The 14,270-nt window shown below is 52.4% G+C and overlaps 1 non-coding gene and 15 pseudogenes across 1 annotated transcript; all 16 read right to left on the minus strand.

Annotated features, from left to right (window-relative positions):
• Window positions 1-7,499: 7,499 nt before the first annotated feature.
• Window positions 7,500-7,618, minus strand: LOC140319639 (5S ribosomal RNA; annotated as a pseudogene).
• Window positions 7,619-7,893: 275 nt separating this feature from the next.
• LOC140292696 (5S ribosomal RNA) lies at window positions 7,894-8,012 on the minus strand (annotated as a pseudogene).
• Window positions 8,013-8,573: 561 nt separating this feature from the next.
• Window positions 8,574-8,692, minus strand: LOC140298353 (5S ribosomal RNA). Its single transcript, XR_011914009.1, has one exon. It is a non-coding gene; the product is annotated as a 5S ribosomal RNA (ribosomal RNA).
• Window positions 8,693-8,961: 269 nt separating this feature from the next.
• On the minus strand, window positions 8,962-9,080 carry LOC140293632 (5S ribosomal RNA; annotated as a pseudogene).
• A 269-nt stretch (window positions 9,081-9,349) lies between these two features.
• LOC140294340 (5S ribosomal RNA) lies at window positions 9,350-9,468 on the minus strand (annotated as a pseudogene).
• A 272-nt stretch (window positions 9,469-9,740) lies between these two features.
• On the minus strand, window positions 9,741-9,864 carry LOC140270615 (5S ribosomal RNA; annotated as a pseudogene).
• A 269-nt stretch (window positions 9,865-10,133) lies between these two features.
• LOC140289355 (5S ribosomal RNA) lies at window positions 10,134-10,251 on the minus strand (annotated as a pseudogene).
• Window positions 10,252-10,520: 269 nt separating this feature from the next.
• Window positions 10,521-10,639, minus strand: LOC140293633 (5S ribosomal RNA; annotated as a pseudogene).
• A 269-nt stretch (window positions 10,640-10,908) lies between these two features.
• Window positions 10,909-11,027, minus strand: LOC140294342 (5S ribosomal RNA; annotated as a pseudogene).
• Window positions 11,028-11,299: 272 nt separating this feature from the next.
• LOC140270623 (5S ribosomal RNA) lies at window positions 11,300-11,423 on the minus strand (annotated as a pseudogene).
• A 269-nt stretch (window positions 11,424-11,692) lies between these two features.
• Window positions 11,693-11,810, minus strand: LOC140289356 (5S ribosomal RNA; annotated as a pseudogene).
• A 269-nt stretch (window positions 11,811-12,079) lies between these two features.
• On the minus strand, window positions 12,080-12,197 carry LOC140293947 (5S ribosomal RNA; annotated as a pseudogene).
• Window positions 12,198-12,466: 269 nt separating this feature from the next.
• Window positions 12,467-12,584, minus strand: LOC140293364 (5S ribosomal RNA; annotated as a pseudogene).
• Window positions 12,585-13,241: 657 nt separating this feature from the next.
• LOC140291409 (5S ribosomal RNA) lies at window positions 13,242-13,360 on the minus strand (annotated as a pseudogene).
• A 269-nt stretch (window positions 13,361-13,629) lies between these two features.
• Window positions 13,630-13,748, minus strand: LOC140305852 (5S ribosomal RNA; annotated as a pseudogene).
• A 266-nt stretch (window positions 13,749-14,014) lies between these two features.
• On the minus strand, window positions 14,015-14,133 carry LOC140291613 (5S ribosomal RNA; annotated as a pseudogene).
• Between the last annotated feature and the right edge of the window lie 137 nt (window positions 14,134-14,270).

Raw genomic sequence — 14,270 nt, forward strand, 5'->3', positions numbered from 1 at the left:
ACTCATAAGTAAGAACGGTTATCATGTAGGTCCTGTGCCATGGGTGTTGCATGTTCTCACACACACACACACACACACAATACACATTCATTAGTGCAGTAGCAGTTGATGTATTACCATGTCGCCTCAGGTCATCTATATGCACAGTTGTGTTGTATGCGATTGCCACTACTTGTGCTTGTTTTTGTTTGTTTGTGTGTTTGTTTTTTCTCTGCTTGTTTGCATGGTCCTCGCAGTGTTATGTATCGCAAAGAAAACTATTCTCATGACCTGGAAAGCGAAAAACAGTCTGTGTATTAAGCAGTTTAGAAATGTTATTTTAGATTATATTAGCATGGAAACAATGTCTGCCTCCTCAAAACATCAATTGGCTGAATTTCATTCTCTCTGGTCCCCGCTGATTAGCTTTATCACATAGTGGTGGTGGTGGGTTGCTGTCCCGTCGCTCTGGGCGGTTGGGTGTGTGCTGGGGGGGGCTGTGTGGCTTTGGGCGTCTGGTGGTTTCTCGGGTCGTGGGGACCGGGTTGGTCATTGCTGGGGGGGACTGTGTGTCGGGCTTGGAGGGCAGTTTTGGGGGCTTGCGGGTGGGGCTGTCTTGCTGTGTGGGGCGGGGTCCCTTAGGGGCCTTGGGGTGGTGGCTGCTGGCTCTGTACCGGGTGGCTGGGCCGCTCTGGCGTGGGTGGTGGTGCTGGGCCTGGGCCCTGGTGGCTGGGCGCTGCCTTGCGCCCGGGGGGGCTGGGTTGCCCTGGACATGCCACAGTATGGGTGGGTTGGTGCAGGTCCTGGTGCCAGGCTTGTTGCTCTGGGACCTCCAGGGTATCCGCAGGTGGTTGTTTTCTTTAGGGTGTTGGGGCGTGCGGTGGGGGGGTGCTTTTCCTCTGTTGAGGGGGGGGCCTGGGTGATGGTGGGTCTCAGGCCCGGGCTGCTGCGTCTGGTGTGACCGGGTGGTTTGTTTGTTTTTTTGTAGAGGTCCTCCGGGGTGGGATGGGGTTGGGTTGAGTGGGGTTGGGCGGGGTGGGTACCTTCTGGGGGTACAGTAGCTCCCGGAATATGGTCGCTGCAAGCCCCGAGCCTGGTGGACATCAGGCCCTCCTGCCCTGTGCTGGGTCCCAGGTAACGGGGGTGCCTATTGCAGCCAGGCCCTGGCAGCCCTCTCCGGGGGAGAGTAGCCCCCCCGGTGTATATCCCCATACCCTCTCCCTTTTGGCTCCTGTACACAGCACACACTCACACATGAAGGGTTTTGGGGGGCGTGTGTGTTCTGTGGGGTGTAGTGGATGGGGCCACGTAGGTGGTCCCCTTGGCTGCACTCTGCAGTTCCCCGCCCCTGTTTTAATTACACCTTAGACATCACTACTTATCAAACACACACACACACATTAGGTCTTGGGGGGTGGTTGCACTGAGTGGCATCTGGTGGACGGGGCTCTTTGGGTATGTAGGCTGCCCAGAGGGCCGCGCTCCCAGTTCTACAAGGTTGGCTGCCCCTCAATTTTAATCGCTCACTATTAGAAAATATTGAAGAGCCAGAAGGGTGAGGGGAGGGGTCTTCTCACACCCCTGCTTCCTGGTTGCTGCTCGGGAAGGAGTGGCCAGGAGGAATTAATTATTCTGCTGGTTCAGGGTCTGTGGTGGCTGGGGGGCTGCTGGCCCCATGGTGTGCCCACTGTGCTAGACCCCAGCGGAGTCAAGGGAGGGATGACGTGTGGATGTATGGGACGTGAAAGTGTGTGTGGTGATGATTGGGCCTGGGTCTGGGACTTGCTGTCGCCTGGCCTGCCTGTGCTTCTCCCAATGGGGGGGCGGCGTTGCCTCTCCCCACTCCTCGCGACTTCACCCACCTGTGGGCACGTCTTGACTGCCAGGGCTCTTGGCCAGGGGCACTGAGGCAGGCGCTGACCCACTGCATGGCTGTCTGGGGCGCTTGGCCCTCCCGGGTATTGGGTGGGGCCTCTGCCGGGGGGTTTTGGGGCGCTCGGGCTCCTGGGGCCGGGTCCGGTGCACGGCCCATGTCTGGGCGGCTGGGGCCTGGTGGTGTCGGTGGGCTGTTGCCCCTGGCTCCCGGGCGCCTCTGCCCTATGCTTATGGGGGCTCTGTCCGGGGGCTTCCACTGCTGTCTTCTGGGTGGATGCGTGGTTGTCCCTGCGGTGGGTATCCTGGGTTCTGTGCTCCGTGGGGGCTGCTGGTGGCCTGGGTCTTGTGGGCCTCTCTGCCTGTTTCTGATTGCTTGGGGGGGCTGTGGATTGTGGCCGTGTACACTTATACACTCATAAGTAAGAACGGTTATCATGTAGGTCCTGTGCCATGGGTGTTGCATGTTCTCAAACACACACACACACACACACAATACACATTCATTAGTCCAGTAGCAGTTGATGTATTACCATGTCGCCTCAGGTCATCTATATGCACAGTTGTGTTGTATGCGATTGCCACTACTTGTGCTTGTTTTTGTTTGTTTGTGTGTTTGTTTTTTCTCTGCTTGTTTGCATGGTCCTCGCAGTGTTATGTATCGCAAAGAAAACTATTCTCATGACCTGGAAAGCGAAAAACAGTCTGTGTATTAAGCAGTTTAGAAATGTTATTTTAGATTATATTAGCATGGAAACAATGTCTGCCTCCTCAAAACATCAATTGGCTGAATTTCATTCTCTCTGGTCCCCGCTGATTAGCTTTATCACATAGTGGTGGTGGTGGGTTGCTGTCCCGTCGCTCTGGGCGGTTGGGTGTGTGCTGGGGGGGGCTGTGTGGCTTTGGGCGTCTGGTGGTCTCTCGGGTCGTAGGGACCGGGTTGGTCATTGCTGGGGGGGACTGTGTGTCGGGCTTGGAGGGCAGTTTTGGGGGCTTGCGGGTGGGGCTGTCTTGCTGTGTGGGGCGGGGTCCCTTAGGGGCCTTGGGGTGGTGGCTGCTGGCTCTGTACCGGGTGGCCGGGCCGCTCTGGCGTGGGTAGTAGTGCTGGGCCTGGGACCTGGTGGCTGGGCGCTGCCTTGCGCCCGGGGGGGCTGGGTTGCCCTGGACATGCCACAGTATGGGTGGGTTAGTGCAGGTCCTGGTGCCAGGCTTGTTGCTCTGGGACCTCCAGGGTGTCCGCAGGTGGTTGTTTTCTTTAGGGTGTTGGGGCGTGCGGTGGGGGGGTTGCTTTTCCCCTGATGGGGAGGGGCCAGGGTGATGGTGGGTCTCAGGCCCGGGCTGCTGCGTCTGGTGTGACCGGGTGGTTTGTTTGTTGTTGTTTGTGTGTTTGTTTGTAGAGGTCCTCCGGGGTGGGGTGGGGTTGGGTTGAGTGGGGTGGGGCGGGGTGGGTACCTTCTGGGGGTACAGTAGCTCCCGGAATATGGTCGCTGCAAGCCCCGAGCCTGGTGGACATCAGGCCCTCCTGCCCTGTGCTGGGTCCCAGGTAGCGGGGGTGCCTATTGCTGCCAGTCCCTGGCTGCCCTCTCCGGGGGAGAGTAGCTCTCCCGGTGTATATCCCCATACCCTCTCCCTTTTGGCTCCTGTACACAGCACACACTCACACATGAAGGGTTTTGGGGGGCGTGTGTGTTCTGTGGGGTGTAGTGGATGGGGCCACGTAGGTGGTCCCCTTGGCTGCACTCTGCAGTTCCCCGCCCCTGTTTTAATTACACCTTAGACATCACTACTTATCAAACACACACACACACATTAGGTCTTGGGGGGTGGTTGCACTGAGTGGCATCTGGTGGACGGGGCTCTTTGGGTATGTAGGCTGCCCAGAGGGCCGCGCTCCCAGTTCTACAAGGTTGGCTGCCCCTCAATTTTAATCGCTCACTATTAGAAAATATTGAAGAGCCAGAAGGGTGAGGGGAGGGGTCTTCTCACACCCCTGCTTCCTGGTTGCTGCTCGGGAAGGAGTGGCCAGCAGGAATTAATTATTCTGCTGGTTCAGGGTCTGTGGTGGCTGGGGGGCTGCTGGCCCCATGGTGTGCCCACTGTGCTAGACCCCAGCGGAGTCAAGGGAGGGATGACGTGGTGATGTATGGGACGTGAAAGTGTGTGTGGTGATGATTGGGCCTGGGTCTGGGACTTGCTGTCGCCTGGCCTGCCTGTGCTTCTCCCAATGGGGGGGCGGCGTTGCCTCTCCCCACTCCTCGCGACTTCACCCACCTGTGGGCACGTCTTGACTGCCAGGGCTCTTGGCCAGGGGCACTGAGGCAGGCGCTGACCCACTGCATGGCTGTCTGGGGTGCTTGGCCCTCCCGGGTATTGGGTGGGGCCTCTGCCGGGGGGTTTTGGGGCGCTCGGGCTCCTGGGGCCGGGTCCGGTGCACGGCCCATGTCTGGGCTGCTGGGGCCTGGTGGGGTCGGTGGGCTGTTTCCCCTGGCTCCCGGGCGCCTCTGCCCTATGCTTATGGGGGCTCTGTCCGGGGGCTTCCACTGCTGTCTTCTGGGTGGATGCGTGGTTGTCCCTGCGGTGGGTATCCTGGGTTCTGTGCTCCGTGGGGGCTGCTGGTGGCCTGGGTCTTGTGGGCCTCTCTGCCTGTTTCTGATTGCTTGGGGGGGCTGTGGATTGTGGCCGTGTACACTTATACACTCATAAGTAAGAACGGTTATCATGTAGGTCCTGTGCCATGGGTGTTGCATGTTCTCACACACACACACACAATACACATTCATTAGTCCAGTAGCAGTTGATGTATTACCATGTCGCCTCAGGTCATCTATATGCACAGTTGTGTTGTATGCGATTGCCACTACTTGTGCTTGTTTTTGTTTGTTTGTGTGTTTGTTTTTTCTCTGCTTGTTTGCATGGTCCTCGCAGTGTTATGTATCGCAAAGAAAACTATTCTCATGACCTGGAAAGCGAAAAACAGTCTGTGTATTAAGCAGTTTAGAAATGTTATTTTAGATTATATTAGCATGGAAACAATGTCTGCCTCCTCAAAACATCAATTGGCTGAATTTCATTCTCTCTGGTCCCCGCTGATTAGCTTTATCACATAGTGGTGGTGGTGGGTTGCTGTCCCGTCGCTCTGGGCGGTTGGGTGTGTGCTGGGGGGGGCTGTGTGGCTTTGGGCGTCTGGTGGTCTCTCGGGTCGTGGGGACCGGGTTGGTCATTGCTGGGGGGGACTGTGTGTCGGGCTTGGAGGGCAGTTTTGGGGGCTTGCGGGTGGGGATGTCTTGCTGTGTGGGGCGGGGTCCCTTAGGGGCCTTGGGGTGGTGGCTGCTGGCTCTGTACCGGGTGGCTGGGCCGCTCTGGCGTGGGTGGTGGTGCTGGGCCTGGGCCCTGGTGGCTGGGCGCTGCCTTGCGCCCGGGGGGGCTGGGTTGCCCTGGACATGCCACAGTATGGGTGGGTTGGTGCAGGTCCTGGTGCCATGCTTGTTGCTCTGGGACCTCCAGGGTATCCGCAGGTGGTTGTTTTCTTTAGGCTGTTGGGGCGTGCGGTGGGGGGGTGCTTTTCCTCTGTTGAGGGGGGGGCCTGGGTGATGGTGGGTCTCAGGCCCGGGCTGCTGCGTCTGGTGTGACCGGGTGGTTTGTTTGTTTTTTTGTAGAGGTCCTCCGGGGTGGGATGGGGTTGGGTTGAGTGGGGTTGGGCGGGGTGGGTACCTTCTGGGGGTACAGTAGCTCCCGGAATATGGTCGCTGCAAGCCCCGAGCCTGGTGGACATCAGGCCCTCCTGCCCTGTGCTGGGTCCCAGGTAGCGGGGGTGCCTATTGCAGCCAGGCCCTGGCAGCCCTCTCCGGGGGAGAGTAGCTCCCCCGGTGTATATCCCCATACCCTCTCCCTTTTGGCTCCTGTACACAGCACACACTCACACATGAAGGGTTTTGGGGGGCGTGTGTGTTCTGTGGGGTGTAGTGGATGGGACCACGTAGGTGGTCCCCTTGGCTGCACTCTGCAGTTCCCCGCCCCTGTTTTAATTACACCTTAGACATCACTACTTATCAAACACACACACACACATTAGGTCTTGGGGGGTGGTTGCACTGAGTGGCATCTGGTGGACGGGGCTCTTTGGGTATGTAGGCTGCCCAGAGGGCCGCGCTCCCAGTTCTACAAGGTTGGCTGCCCCTCAATTTTAATCGCTCACTATTAGAAAATATTGAAGAGCCAGAAGGGTGAGGGGAGGGGTCTTCTCACACCCCTACTTCCTGGTTGCTGCTCGGGAAGGAGTGGCCAGGAGGAATGAATTATTCTGCTGGTTCAGGGTCTGTGGTGGCTGGGGGGCTGCTGGCCCCATGGTGTGCCCACTGTGCTAGACCCCAGCGGAGTCAAGGGAGGGATGACGTGTGGATGTGTGGATGTATGGGACGTGAAAGTGTGTGTGGTGATGATTGGGCCTGGGTCTGGGACTTGCTGTCGCCTGGCCTGCCTGTGCTTCTCCCAATGGGGGGGCGGCGTTGCCTCTCCCCACTCCTCGCGACTTCACCCACCTGTGGGCACGTCTTGACTGCCAGGGCTCTTGGCCAGGGGCACTGGGGCAGGCGCTGACCCACTGCGTGGCTGTCTGGGGCGCTTGGCCCTCCCGGGTATTGGGTGGGGCCTCTGCCGGGGGGTTTTGGGGCGCTCGGGCTCCTGGGGCCGGGTCCGGTGCACGGCCCATGTCTGGGCGGCTGGGGCCTGGTGGGGTCGGTGGGCTGTTGCCCCTGGCTCCCGGGCGCCTCTGCCCTATGCTTATGGGGGCTCTGTCCGGGGGCTTCCACTGCTGTCTTCTGGGTGGATGCGTGGTTGTAAGTAAGAACGGTTATCATGTAGGTCCTGTGCCATGGGTGTTGCATGTTCTCACACACACACACACACACACACACACAATACACATTCATTAGTCCAGTAGCAGTTGATGTATTACCATGTCGCCTCAGGTCATCTATATGCACAGTTGTGTTGTATGCGATTGCCACTACTTGTGCTTGTTTTTGTTTGTTTGTGTGTTTGTTTTTTCTCTGCTTGTTTGCATGGTCCTCGCAGTGTTATGTATTGCAAAGAAAACTATTCTCATGAACTGGAAAGCGAAAAACAGTCTGTGTATTAACCTGTTTAGAAATGTTCTTTTAGATTATATTAGCATGGGAACAATGTCTGCCTCCTTAAAACATCAATTGGCTGAATTTCATTCTCTCTGGTCCCCGCTGATTAACTGTGTGGCTTCGGGCGTCTGGTGGTCTCTCGGGTCGTGGGGACCGGGTTGGTCATTGCTGGGGGGGACTGTGTGTCGGGCTTGGAGGGCAGTTTTGGGGGCTTGCAGGTGGGGCTGTCTTGCGGTGTGGGGCGGGGTCCCTTAGGGGCCTTGGGGTGGTGGCTGCTAAGTACTGGAATCATACACTTCCTCTATGTAACCAGATAATTGCAGAGAAAGGCTGATGTGTAGTGGGCATATCATCTTCTCTGATGTGATCATTCTCTCCAGCTGAAACTGAGACTCTCAGATCACTTCGTGTCTGCCAACAAAGCAGCAGCAGCTGAAGATGACCAACTTCCTCATGTGTCACAGGGTGATCAGACGTTGCAACAAAAGACATGCAGGTGGTCAAGAGAAGACAAAAAGCTTATAGCACCTGGTATTCCCAAGCGGTCTCCCATTTAAGTACTAACCAGGCCCAACACTGCTTGGCTTCTGAGATCAGACGAGGTCAGACATATTCAGGGTGGTTTGGCCGTAAGCAACAATCTCTGTGACAAATGTGCATTATATAGGTACTGGAATCATACGGTCCCTCTATGTAACCAGATAATTGCAGAAAAAAGCTGACTTGTAGTGGGCACATCTTCTTCCCTGACGTGATTATTCTCTGCAGCTGAAACTGAGACTCTCAGATCACTTCGTGTCTGCCAACAAAGCAGCAGCAGCAGCAGCTGAAGATGACCAACTTCCTCATGTGTCACAGGGTGATCAGACGTTGCAACAAAAGACATGCAGGTGGTAGAGAGAAGAGAAAAAGCTTACAGCACCTGGTATTCCCAGACAGTCTACCATCCAAGTACTAACCAGGCCAAAACCTGCTTGGCTTCCGAGATCAGACGAGGTTGGGCATATTCAGGGTGGTGTGGCCGTAAGCAACCATAACTGTGACAAATGTGCATTATATAGGTACTGGAATCATACAGTTCCTCTATGTAACCAGATAATTGCAGAGAAAGGCTGACTTGTAGTGGGCACATCTTGTAGCTCAGGAGGAAGAGCAGTCACCCACCAATCGGAAGGTCGGTGGTTCGACTCTGGCATCCCCAGGATACATGTCGAAGCGTCCTTGGGCAAGACACTGAACCCCACGTTGCTCCCCCAGTGTATCATTGGGGGTATGAATGTGTGTGAATGCTTAGAAAGCACGTAGTTATATCCTAAGACGTGCTGTATGAATGTGTGTGAGTGGGGTGAATGCGGCATGTAGTGAAGCGCTTTGAGTGGTCAGCTAGACTAGAAAAGCGCTATACAAGTACAAGTCCATTTACCATTCTTCGCTGATGTGATTATTCTCTGCAGCTGAAACTGAGACTCTCAGATCACTTCGTGTCTGCCAACAAAGCAGCAGCAGCTGAAGATGACCAACTTCTTCATGTGTCACAGAGTGATCAGACGTTGCAACAAAAGACATGCAGGTGGTAGAGAAAAGAGAAAAAGCTTACAGCACCTGGTATTCCCAAGCGGTCTCCCACCCAAGTACTAACCAGGCCCAACCCTGCTTGGCTTCCGAGATCAGACGAGGTCAGGCAAATTCAGGGTGGTGTGGCCGTAAGTAACAATGTCTGTGACAAATGTGCATTATATAAGTACAGGAATCATACGGTTCCTCTATGTAACCAGATAATTGCTGAGAAAGGCTGATGTGTAGTGGGCATATCATCTTCTCTGATGTGGTCATTCTCTGCAACTTAAACTGAGACTCTCAGATTACCTCATGTCTGCCAACAAAGCAGCAGGAGCTGAAGATGACCAACTTCCTCATGTGTCACAGGGTGATCAGACGTTGCAACAAAAGACATGCAGGTGGTAGAGAGAAGACAAAAAGCTTACAGCACCTGGTATTCCCAAGCAGTCTCCCATTTAAGTACTAACCAGGCCAAACCCTACTTGGCTTCCGAGATCAGACGAGGTCTGTCATGTTCAGGGTGGTGTGGCCGTAAGCAACAATGTCTGTGACAAATGTGCATTATATAGGTACTGGAATCATACGGTTCCTCTATGTAACCAGATAATTGCAGAGAAAAGCTGACTTGTAGTGGGCACATCTTCTTCCCTGACGTGATTATTCTCTGCAGCTGAAACTGAGACTCTCAGATTACCTCATGTCTGCCAACAAAGCAGCAGGAGCTGAAGATGACCAACTTCCTCATGTGTCACAGGGTGATCAGACGTTGCAACAAAAGACATGCAGGTGGTAGAGAGAAGACAAAAAGCTTACAGCACCTGGTATTCCCAAGCAGTCTCCCATCTAAGTACTAACAAGGCCCAACCGTGCTTGGCTTCCGAGATCGGACAAGGTTGGATATGTTCAGGGTGGTGTGGCCGTAAGCAACAAAGTCTGTGACAAATGTGCATTATATAGGTACTGGAATCATACAGTTCCTCTATGTAACCAGATAATTGCCGAGAAAGGCTGATGTGTAGTGGGCATATCTTCTTCCGTGATGTGATTATTCTCTCCAGCTGAAACTGAGACTCTCAGATCACTTTGTGTCTGCCAACAAAGAAGCAGCAGCAGCTGAAGATGACCAACATCCTCATGTGTCACAGGGTGATCAGACGTTGCAACAAAAGACATGCAGGTGGTAGAGAGAAGAGAAAAAGCTTACAGCACCTGGTATTCCCAAGCAGTCTCCCACCCAAGTACTAACCAGGCACAACCCCGCTTGGCTTCCGAGATCGGACGAGGTCGGGCATATTATATTCAGGGTGGTGTGGCCGTAAGCGACAATCTCTGTGACAAATGTGCATTATATAGGTACTGGAATCATACGGTTCCTCTATGTAACCAGATAATTGCAGAGAAAGGCTTATGTGTAGTGGGCACATCTTCTTCCCTGACGTGATTATTCTCTGCAGCTGAAACTGAGACTCTCAGATCACTTCGTGTCTGCCAACAAAGCAGCAGCAGCTGAAGATGACCAACTTCCTCATGTGTCACAGGGTGATCAGACGTTGCAACAAAAGACATTTAGGTGGTCCAGAGAAGAGATAAAGCTTACAGCACCTGGTATTCCCAAGCAGTCTCCCACCCAAGTACTAACCAGGCCAACCTTGCTTGGCTTCCGAGATCAGACGAGGTCAGGCATGTTCAGGGTGGTGTGGCCGTAAGCGACAATGTCTGTGACAAATGTGCATTATATAGGTACTGGAATCATATGGTTCCTCTATGTAACCAGATAATTGCAGAGAAAGGCTTATGTGTAGTGGGCATATCATCTTCTCTGATGTGGTCATTCTCTGCAACTTAAACTGAGACTCTCAGATTACCTCATGTCTGCCAACAAAGCAGCAGGAGCTGAAGATGACCAACTTCCTCATGTGTCACAGGGTGATCAGACGTTGCAACAAAAGACATGCAGGTGGTAGAGAGAAGACAAAAAGCTTACAGCACCTGGTATTCCCAAGCAGTCTCCCATTTAAGTACTAACCAGGCCAAACCCTACTTGGCTTCCGAGATCAGACGAGGTCTGTCATGTTCAGGGTGGTGTGGCCGTAAGCAACAATGTCTGTGACAAATGTGCATTATATAGGTACTGGAATCATACGGTTCCTCTATGTAACCAGATAATTGCAGAGAAAAGCTGACTTGTAGTGGGCACATCTTCTTCCCTGACGTGATTATTCTCTGCAGCTGAAACTGAGACTCTCAGATTACCTCATGTCTGCCAACAAAGCAGCAGGAGCTGAAGATGACCAACTTCCTCATGTGTCACAGGGTGATCAGACGTTGCAACAAAAGACATGCAGGTGGTAGAGAGAAGACAAAAAGCTTACAGCACCTGGTATTCCCAAGCAGTCTCCCATCTAAGTACTAACAAGGCCCAACCGTGCTTGGCTTCCGAGATCGGACAAGGTTGGATATGTTCAGGGTGGTGTGGCCGTAAGCAACAAAGTCTGTGACAAATGTGCATTATATAGGTACTGGAATCATACAGTTCCTCTATGTAACCAGATAATTGCCGAGAAAGGCTGATGTGTAGTGGGCATATCTTCTTCCGTGATGTGATTATTCTCTGCAGCTGAAACTGAGACTCTCAGATCACTTTGTGTCTGCCAACAAAGAAGCAGCAGCAGCTGAAGATGACCAACATCCTCATGTGTCACAGGGTGATCAGACGTTGCAACAAAAGACATGCAGGTGGTAGAGAGAAGAGAAAAAGCTTACAGCACCTGGTATTCCCAAGCAGTCTCCCACCCAAGTACTAACCAGGCACAACCCCGCTTGGCTTCCGAGATCGGACGAGGTCGGGCATATTATATTCAGGGTGGTGTGGCCGTAAGCGACAATCTCTGTGACAAATGTGCATTATATAGGTACTGGAATCATACGGTTCCTCTATGTAACCAGATAATTGCAGAGAAAGGCTTATGTGTAGTGGGCACATCTTCTTCCCTGACGTGATTATTCTCTGCGGCTGAAACTGAGACTCTCAGATCACTTCGTGTCTGCCAACAAAGCAGCAGCAGCTGAAGATGACCAACTTCCTCATGTGTCACAGGGTGATCAGACGTTGCAACAAAAGACATTTAGGTGGTCCAGAGAAGAGATAAAGCTTACAGCACCTGGTATTCCCAAGCAGTCTCCCACCCAAGTACTAACCAGGCCAACCTTGCTTGGCTTCCGAGATCAGACGAGGTCAGGCATGTTCAGGGTGGTGTGGCCGTAAGCGACAATGTCTGTGACAAATGTGCATTATATAGGTACTGGAATCATATGGTTCCTCTATGTAACCAGATAATTGCAGAGAAAGGCTTATGTGTAGTGGGCACATCTTCTTCCCTGACGTGATTATTCTCTGCAGCTGAAACTGAGACTCTCAGATCACTTCGTGTCTGCCAACAAAGCAGCAGAAGCTGAAGATGACCAACTTCCTCATGTGTCACAGGGTGATCAGACGTTGCAACAAAAGACATTCAGGTGGTCCAGAGAAGAGATAAAGCTTACAGCACCTGGTATTCCCAAGCAGTCTCCCACCCAAGTACTAACCAGGCCAACCGTGCTTGGCTTCCGAGATCAGACGAGGTCAGGCATATTGAGGGTGGTGTGGCTGTAAGCAACAATGTCTGTGACAAATGTGCATTATATAGGTACTGGAAAAATACACTTCTTCTATGTAACCAGATAATTGCCGAGAAAGGCTGATGTGTAGTGGGCACATCTTCTTCCCTGACGTTATTATTCTCTGCAGCTGAAACTGAGACTCTCAGATCACTTCGTGTCTGCCAACAAAGCAGCAGAAGCTGAAGATGACCAACTTCCTCATGTGTCACAGGGTGATCAGACGTTGCAACAAAAGACATTCAGGTGGTCCAGAGAAGAGATAAAGCTTACAGCACCTGGTATTCCCAAGCAGTCTCCCACCCAAGTACTAACCAGGCCAACCGTGCTTGGCTTCCGAGATCAGACGAGGTCAGGCATATTGAGGGTGGTGTGGCCGTAAGCAACAATGTCTGTGACAAATGTGCATTATATAGGTACTGGAATCATACAGTTCCTCTATGTAACCAGATAATTGCCGAGAAAGGCTGATGTGTAGTGGGCACATCTTCTTCCCTGACGTTATTATTCTCTTCAGTTGAAACTGAGACTCTCAGATCACTTCGTGTCTGCCAACAAAGCAGCAGCAGCTGAAGATGACAAACTTCCTCATGTGTCACAGGGTGATCAGACGTTGCAACAAAACACATGCAGGTGGTAGAGAGAAGAGAAAAAGCTTACAGCACCTGGTATTCCCAAGCAGTCTCCCATTGAAGTACGAACCAGACCCAACCCCGCTTGGCTTCCAGGATAAGACAAGGTGGGGCTTATTCAGGGTGGTGTGGCGGTAAGCAACAATATTTGTTAGAAATGTGAATTATATAGGTACTGGAATCATACACTTCCTCTATGAAACCAGATAATTGCCGAGAAAGGCTGATGTGTAGTGGGCATATCATCTTCTCTGATGTGATCATTCTCTTCAGCTGAAACTGAGACTCTCAGATCACTTCGTGTCTGCCAACAAAGCAGCAGAAGCTGAAGATGACCAACTTCCTCATGTGTCACAGGGTGATCAGACGTTGCAACAAAAGACATTCAGGTGGTCCAGAGAAGAGATAAAGCTTACAGCACCTGGTATTCCCAAGCAGTCTCCCACCCAAGTACTAACCAGGCCGAACCCTCCTTGGCTTCTGAGAGCAGACGAGGTCAGACATATTCAGGGTGGTTTGGCCGTAAGCAACAATCTCTGTGACAAATGTGCATTATATAGGCAATGGAATCATATGGTTCCTCTATGTAACAAGATAATTGCCGAGAAAGGCTGATATGTAGTGGGCACATCTTGTTCCCTGACGTGATAATTTTCTCCATTTGAAAATGAGACTCTAAGATCACTTCGTGTCTGCCAACAAAGCAGCAGCAGCTGAAGATGACCAACTTCCTCATGTGTCACAGGGTGATCAGACGTTGCAACAAAAGACATGCAGGTGGTTGAGAGAAGAGAAAAAGCTTACAGCACCTGGTATTCCAAAGCAGTCTCCCATCCAAGTACTAACCAGGCCCAACCTTGCTTGGCTTCCAAGATCAGACGAGGTCGGGCATATTCAGGGTGGTGTGGCCGTAAGCAACAATGTCTGTGACAAATATAAACTGTATAGGTACTGGAATCATACGGTTCCTCTATGCAACCAGATAATTGCCAAGAAAGGCTGATAAGTAGTGGAAACATCTTCCCTGTCGTGATTATTCTCTCCAGCTGAAACTGAGACTCTCATATCACTTCGTGTCTGCCAACAAAGCAGCAGCAGCTGAAGATGACCAACTTCCTCATGTGTCACAGGGCGATCAGACATTGCAACAAAAGACATGCAGGTGGTAGAGAGAAGAGAAAAAGCTTACAGCACCTGGTATTCCCAAGCAGTCTCCCATTCAAGTACTAACAAGGCCCAACCCTGCTTGGGTTCTGAGATCAGACGAGGTCGGGCATATTCAGGGTGGTGTGGCCGTAAGTAACAATGTCTGTGACAAATGTGCATTATATAGGTACTGGAATCATACGGTTCCTCTATGCAACCAGATAATTGCCAAGAAAGGCTAACTTGTAGTGGGCACACCTTCTTCCCTGATGTGATTATTCTCTGCAGCTGA

This window comes from Leuresthes tenuis, unplaced genomic scaffold, assembly GCF_036924035.1.
Source record: "Leuresthes tenuis unplaced genomic scaffold, fLeuTen1.0.hap1 SCAF_1, whole genome shotgun sequence".
NCBI classification, from domain to species: Eukaryota; Metazoa; Chordata; class Actinopteri; order Atheriniformes; family Atherinopsidae; genus Leuresthes; species Leuresthes tenuis.